General features: G+C 38.2%; 1 long non-coding RNA gene across 1 annotated transcript; it reads left to right on the top strand.

Moving 5' to 3' along the window:
- The first annotated feature begins 5,764 nt into the window (after window positions 1–5,764).
- On the top strand, window positions 5,765–7,545 carry LOC135443023 (uncharacterized). Its single transcript, XR_010438764.1, has 3 exons — window positions 5,765–5,917; window positions 6,009–6,119; window positions 6,482–7,545. It is a non-coding gene; the product is annotated as an uncharacterized LOC135443023 (long non-coding RNA).
- The last annotated feature ends 518 nt before the right edge of the window (window positions 7,546–8,063 follow it).

Consider the following 8,063-nt stretch of genomic DNA (forward strand, 5'->3'; position numbering starts at 1 on the left):
ACAGCTTTAAAAATCAAGAAAGGCTGTAGAGAGTACCTGGAAGGAAAAAAGAAAACACTAATTGAAACAATTTGAGAAACCTTCTGTCTTGAAAATGCTGAGCTAATTTAAGATTTTTTTCTACTTCATCAGATCTTTTTCCTCTGTGGGAAGCAATAAAAAAGTTTTAGGATCATTCCATTTGATCATAACAAATAGGGCTGCTTGAAAGAGGAAGGCAATTAAACAGACATGCTTGTTTATATTAATACAGCTGTCCTCCTTGTCAAATAATCTTTGTTAAGTCAGCTAAAGGATTTCACAGCTGATTATTGGCCCTTTGAAAAAGAATGGAGACAGTGTGTTTCCTAATATTAATGCACCCAACAATCAATACCTTTGGCTGAAGCCAGGCAAATTGCCATCAGGCCCTGCACACATTGCTCTGCCTTCTCCCAAGAATGTCCCCAGGCTGTGACATGCCAGATTCCAGATCTGGAGGTGCTGACCTGGGCACACAGACACATCCTGGGCTGGCTGCAGGAGCAGCTCCTGGGGATGGTGGCAAAGGAAGCCAGGAGGGGTTTGCTGCTGCTGCGCAGAGCTGCATTGAGCCAAGGGAAGGGAAAGCTGAGCGGCAGGGAAAAAATGCAAGTGAAGGTGAAGTCTCTGCAAGCTGATACTGCAGGGTACTAGGTTTATTTTCCTGTGCTGCTGCACTCGCTCAAACCAGAACAGAGACAAGGCACTCCACCAACTTTGGAATGAGAGCTTGTGTCAGGGAGCAGGAGCTCACACTCATCACCCACTCTGGGTCCTGAGTCTTAGCATCCAAAAGTGCCTGACATTTGCCTTTCCGTGTGCCTGCCTGGTTTAATTTTAATTCCAGCCAGTAGCTAGGTAGTACAGAGCTGCTGGCTCCCATGCTCCTCAGTGGGATGGGGAGGAGAATCAGACAAGGAAAAAAAAAGAACGCTCATGGATTGAGATAAGAACAGCTTAACAATTGAAATCAAATAGAATATAATAATACTAATTATACTGTGATATAATGATACTAATACTGATGATTATAATAATAATAATAATAATTGAAATTTTAAAAATAAACCCCAATTAAAAAGCAAGTACTGCACAACACAATTTCTCCCCACCTGCTGACTGATGCCCAGCCTGGGCAGTGCTTGGTGGCTCACAGCCAGCTCTCCCCAGTTCATACACTGAGCTTGGTGTTTTGAGGTATGGAATATTCCTTTGGCCAGTTGTATGGAATATTCCTTTGGCCAGCTCAGGTCAGCTGTTCTGGCTGTACTTCCTCCTGCATTTTTGTGCACCTCCTCACTGGCAGAGCATGGGAAACCGAAAAGTTCTTGATTTAGAGTAAGCCCTTCTCAGCAACACCCAAACAAGCACTGTGTTATCAACATTATCCTGTGTTATCCATTATCCATATGGATTTATGCTAAATCCAAAACAACACTACAGCATCCACTGGAAAGGAGAGTAACTCTATTCCAGCTGAAAGCACTGGACACTGGCCCAAGACAGAAGTGTATCTTGGTCTCTAGAGAAAAGAAGCTGTCCTGGAGCTATCCACACAAATAGACTTTGAATATAACAGGAGAGGCTTTCTGACCCCTTGTCTGCGTAACACTGTACTTGGCAATGTTGAGATAAATTAAAAAACCTTTTCCTTTTCAAAAAAAGAGAAAAAATTATTTATAATTTTAGCAGAATTCCAGCACATTTAAAACTAACTTGATCAATACATTCTAAGGTAATGAGTTAATAATGAATTCATCTTTATATGACAGATAAGGAAGAATCACAAGGCTATTTCTAGAGTCAGAATAAATATTGTTTTAATCAAACTGCTGAATTGTTGGGTCCAACTATTTTTATTAAAATATATTTATATTATTTCTAAATGGAACCTTAATATATCATTCAATCACAAGATCGATGTGAAAGGATAGAAACTGTTCTTTAATACTGAATTTTAATAATCTGAAATCAGCTAGTGGAGCACAACTACGAAGATGGGTCAGGTAGCTTAAGAAAGGAAGAGAGAAAAAACAACATGAAACACATAAAGGGAGAAAGGGAGGAGTGGTTTAATCTAGATTTATTTATTGAGCTGCTCTGCCTGTATTTGCTCATACACAGAAAATAATTTATTAGAAAATGTTTTCCTCTGCTCTGCAAAGAAAAGGCGCAATACTAAATGGAATTAGATAATGTGCCAGACATAAACAGTTTATAAAATTCTCAGTACTTACAAAAGAAAAGAAAAAACTTTAAATATGCAAGAACAACTACAGGAAAACCAACTTGAATGTCTCTGTTAAATTTCAATTATTTCTAGAAGAATCTACTACAGTCACCTTTCTCTTAGACTACTACACCAACAATGACAAATTATTTCAATGGAATAACAGCAACAATATGGCACTATGGAGAGTGAGTCAATGCAGAACAAGCGTGTCCATGTAGTTTGCAACCAACATCAAAGAAAGGCCAAAGGTATATCAGCTAGAAACTAATCTTGAAAGGTCTGCCAGACTATGGTCCTGAACATAACAGAAGCCTGAAATGTTCTTAAGACATTTTTTGGGAGAAAATAATAAAATCACCTTTTGGTGAGTGTCAGTCTAGAAGCAGTGTCAGAAAAAAAAAAATTAACTCCCTTGAAAATGCCCAACTTATCTGAACTTTAAGTATTAGATTTTGGGGAGAATGGATTTCATCTTTCTTCTTGTTAAATGGAAAAAAAACTTAAAAAGAAAGAAAAAGCAGGAAAAGAGAACAGGCACTTTGAAAAATATGCAAAAATAGCCAAATGGATGTGCTCCCAGGTTTGTGCATGTCCCCTCTGCTCAGAATGATTTTACAGCCAGATGACAAAGACCCTGACAATAGGGCTTAATGACAAAGCACATGAAACCCTATGCAAGGCAGTCTGACTGGCATTTCAGCATTATTGTATGCAATGAGAGCTTTCCAATCAGCCAGAACAGTGGGATCCACCAAGGAATCATGATCAAGTAGCTATTAGGCCAAACGGTATTGTCAGTATTCCACAATTTATGCAGCTTCTTTCAGAGAACAGAGTCCTGAAACTTCTGAATATCAAAAGGGTTCAATATCGAATAGAACATGTATTTAAGGAAAATTGGCCCCCAAATTGCTATGCTATTGTCATTTGTTCTTTTCCAGTTCACTTAGAGGGTAAAGTGGAGACTATTTTTAAAATTCAATATGAAAAAATTACAACTGAAGTTTCTTTAGAAAAAAAAGTTCATTTAACCAGCTGCATCTTTCTTTTGTACTCTGCTCAGATGTTAACTTGGATTATAGCTTCAATGTTTTTCATGCTTTTCTGTTGTCTGTCATTTAGGTTTTGGAAAATTTAGCACAATTTTAGGTTTGAACTGATTTGTACTCCTTTGGCCAAGCTTGAGCCCCTCCAAACTCTTCTGGAAAAGCACCACATCCACAATCACTCTGGCAAAGGTCTGCCTGGATCCTTTTCAACTCACACAAAAGCTGTGCAGCATGTTATTTAATGCCTTATCCTTCTCTCATTGGAGTCTGCTGCAGAGCTCCAACTGACTTTGCTGGGAGCTAAAAAGAACCCCAGATGCCAAAATTATTTCACTCCTGCTTTAATAAGGAGATTTTGCAGCCTAATCCATCTTTGCACAAGCGTGATGCTCTGCCTGTCCCCGGTTCAGCTGGACCCCTCTCAGTAGCCGCTGCATCCAGGGGATGCTGAAACTAAATTTCTCTCTCTGCAGCCTTGCAAGTGTTTCAAACCACAGCCAGGAAAAGGCTCTTGCATTGGAGAGAGACAACAATGTCTCACATGAGGGTAAATGAGCGTCTCACACAGGGTTTTTTCTGGGCATTCATGTAGAAGCTTGTCAAAAGCTGCTGCTTGAATATTCAGCAAAAGGAACTGAGCAGTTTTACAACCCAAATTACAAATTGGGCTGTACAAGTTGGAGCTTTATTTGGCATAGGAGACTTATAAGCTGTTTGTGGTGCCATCTATTTTTTTCCTCAAAAGTGACTGTATCTACAAGAATAGTAAGGGTAAAGGAGCACATTTAGGCACAGTCCAAGGCACATTTCTCACATTTAAATAGCTTGCCTGGGAATTCACTTATCCCACCAGGAAAGAGGCCCATTAAGGCACAAAAGCATTCCTCTCCTTGCATGGATCCATTTATGTCTGTGTCAATGTGACTACTAGAGAAGGTAGAAAGTCTGAGTGAAGCAAATGGAAAGGAATGCCTTAAGATGGACCTTTTGTGCCCCCATCTGCAAGCCTGCACCTTTATCATGTGGAATGTTAAGACGGGGATATGGAGCCAGAGAGAAGGCACCCTCATTCCAGAGAGCCCCATTGGTTCTGCATGAGCCTCCTGCAGTAAAGCTGCAGTGTGAGGAAAGGCTCTTCAATTGCCAGTGGACTAAAAGGAAGAAGGAAATCAGTTTCATCTTTAACTTCTTGTAATATAAAGCTAAAATTTGTACATGAAAATAAGCAAAAATATTAAAAAATTTTACCAATATGAGCAGGCTATTTTTATGGATTATTTCAATCATTTATGACACTCAACAGCTTTGAATGTCATACTTTGAATACTGGGAGATTGTATGACTGTATTCTTGCCTCCCATAAAGCCACATGCGTTATCATGATTTAATAATCAGAAAAAACCGTAGTAATAGACTCTCCCAGAGATCCTCACTCTTGTTAATGAAACAGTTTTAATTTCTCTTAGAGAATTAAAATTACACAATTCTCTTCCAAAGAGTTTTAACTATTCATTTAAAGAATCCTTCTCTCCACAAATACCTTATTTTTTTTTGCAAAGCACTAGTCATTGCAAATTATACAGCTTTACTGAATGTGGTTAATATCCCCAAATGCTGCAAAGAATGCTAATACCCTACCTAAGAATGCAAATTAATAATAGTATTTTTAAATACTATTCCTCCAAAATGAATTATTTTTGGGTGTTCTAAAGCACATTTCTAAACCAGATTTTAAAATCAGCCAGATTGCTTCTGCAAAAAAAGATCAGTGGCACATTCCACTCTTTCTACCCCAGGGAATGTTCACTTTGCACTCTGGAGCTGCCAGGCTTTTCACTTTAGAAAATAAAGACAATACAAATAAATTTTTAATGAATGCAGAAAAACAGAAAGAAGATTCTTGCACCTTTTCCCAAATAAAAGTCCAGAGAAGAATTCTGATTAATAAACAATTCCAAGTGGAATCATCTCTTTTTTTTATGGGCCATTACTTATATAGATGTGTACAAAGCAGTTTCACGTTAAGTCTCCCAAAACCATCACAAAAGAGGGAAGTCTCCTTGCAGTGGTAAGCTAATGCATTGCAGCACTGTGGCCATGAAGGTTGTGCCATCAGTTACAGAAATGTTGTCTGCAGAGGGTATTATATCAATTGTCTTGTTTTCGTTATTAGCCTCATGCAAATATGAAATCAGAGACTGCTGATCCAGAGCTGCAAAGGCCCATCACTTACCCAAATGTGCAATAAAACCTACTTTAATTAATTTTATTGTCTGTCTCTTGGAGACAGAATGAAAGGGTTGGAAAAATGTGAGCACCTCCAGCTAAAGAGGCATTTGCATGTATACAAGGAGTAACAGAGCCTGATAACAAGTGCCTGGGTGAGCAGGAGCAAGCCACAAATGGTGCTGGGCTTCTCCTCAGGTGCTGACTTGTGGCAGAGGGGAGGACAGGAGCCAGAGTAAATTCCCACTGGGAAAGAGCTAAAAAAGGCTGTGGATTTGGGATCTGCTCACTTCATTTTGAAGTTATTATTCTTCAGTGAAGACATCATCTTTGAAATAATCTTCCCTTCACTGGGATTCACTTTGCCTCTCCTCCAGTGCAGAGAGCAGTGGGTGGTGACATTTTTGGAAACTGTTTTGGTCTATTGATGAAAAGAATGAAATGGAAATATCATAAATGATGAACTTAATTTTGCACAGGCTGTGCTGCTGGTCACAAGTTCTTTGTGAGAGGTGTGATGTTATCGATATTCCTGCAGAGACACTCAAAGGAGAGCCTGCCAAAGGGTGTGATTAATGAACATGGAACAGGTAAGCAGCCATTGCTTTTGTCAGTAGTCATTGGTGTAAACAGCAGGAAGAAAGGATAATGTTTAGAATGAGAAAATACATAAAAGAGGGCTCATGGAAAGAAATTAAATAATTGACTTTTTTCAATATACTTATTAGCAAGTGAGTTTTTCTGGACAAAATTCTTAGTTGCAAATTCAGGTGGGGTGCTAATTGATACTTGTGTATACACAAATTATCCCTGTCATTAAGATGAGTGGATATTTCTCAAACTCAGTAGCAAAGGCTCTATCACATATGTCATTTCAATATGGAAAACATTTTATCAAAAGAATAATTTTGTATTTCAAAAGAGATTACAGTGTTTTCTTTTATTCTCATAGATCTAGTGCTGCAGTCTCTTCTTGCAACTTCCTCCAAGTCTCAATCTCCAGGCAGAAGAGCATGATGAGTGACTAAGGTGGAGATACTGGCTGGCTAATAAAACTAAAGCTGAATTATCTATCTCTTAGATCAGCTTGGAAAAATATCAACTTGATGAACAGAGGAAAAGGAGGAGCAGAAATTGGCAGTAACAGCGCTGTTGGTTGGATTATTGTACAAGTCAGCAGTTTAAAAGCAAGTAAGCACATGGATAAGAAACAAAAGAAGTGATTTAGCCTAGTGTTTTTCATACTGCCCCATGGAGAAAAAAGAACAGTTAGATTCCCTGAATCAATCAGAATCAACTTTCCTTCTATGAAAGAGATTTATTTATTAAAACAAAAAACCAAACCAAACAAACAAAAAAAAAAACAACCAAAAAAAAAGAAATAAAACCCCAAGAAGCTACAGGAGATACAGTGTTGTGTTGATCTCAAGAAAACTTATGGATAAGGACCTGAGTCTTTTTCTGTCTCCACCTTAATGAATATAATGTAATATATTATTTCTGTTTTCCTTTCCAAAAATATTCGCTCCCTGTAAGTAAAAGACGCTTATCACACAGCTGAAACATTAGAAAATTTGAAGATTAAAGTGGGATATTCCAAACAAGGTCACAAGAAGGTCGTTGTGTGCTGTGCTGTACCACAATCTCTGCTGCTATATTGTCCCACTCTTATTCTCGCTCCTTTTCCTTGTTCTTTCACTGGAAATACATGTGAATCAAGGAATGTGTCTGCATATTTATAAGAATTGCAAAGAATGTCATGCAGTGATTAGAAACAATCTTTTCTATCTCCAATTAGCCAGATACACCATTTTAGCATTCTGAGCAGGACTGTATTTAGCGATGTGCAAACTCTGTTTGAAATGTCTCAACAAGTCTCCATATAGAGTCTGAGAGATGATAGAAATCTCCCACAGAATTATTTATCTGTCTTGCACAGACTGAAGCAAGCTTTGTCTTTTTTATTTGGGACAGTTTAATCAGATGTCTTTGAATATGCTGGGTAAAGTAAGCCTAATAAACATGCACTGGTTGAAAATGTCTTTGTAAGAGCTCAATATTTGTTTCCCTTTCTTAATGCCTTTGAAAGAAACCATTTGAAGCTCTGTGGTGTCTGAACTTCTCCTGCACTGAAGTGCATACAGAGATGAGAAGAAAAGCCAAGCTGACTATTGTGATCATGCTTTTCTTTTTGGCTTGAGAGATAAGGCTCCACAGAAATCTGCCATGTGGTTCTGAATTTAAGAAGATGAGCAAAGCAGTGGCGTGAAGCTTTAGGCTTTCAATAACACTGCTATATTTATATGATGATACAATAATAGTAAGGAAAAAGCCTCTGCCCCAGTAAAAAAAGAAAAAAAAAGATACTAATCCTGTACCACTGAGTACAATGGGAGTTTTGTTATTTACATATACAGAATGTACAGCACAGAGAATTCCTTGCTCTACTAAGTTCAGTACACTCAGACATGAAGGTTAAAAAAGACATTCAGGGTCAATGCCTCTAATGCTCACATATCAAGATTTTATACTGC

Source organism: Zonotrichia leucophrys, chromosome 2 (assembly GCF_028769735.1).
Source record: "Zonotrichia leucophrys gambelii isolate GWCS_2022_RI chromosome 2, RI_Zleu_2.0, whole genome shotgun sequence".
Lineage (NCBI taxonomy): Eukaryota > Metazoa > Chordata > Aves > Passeriformes > Passerellidae > Zonotrichia > Zonotrichia leucophrys.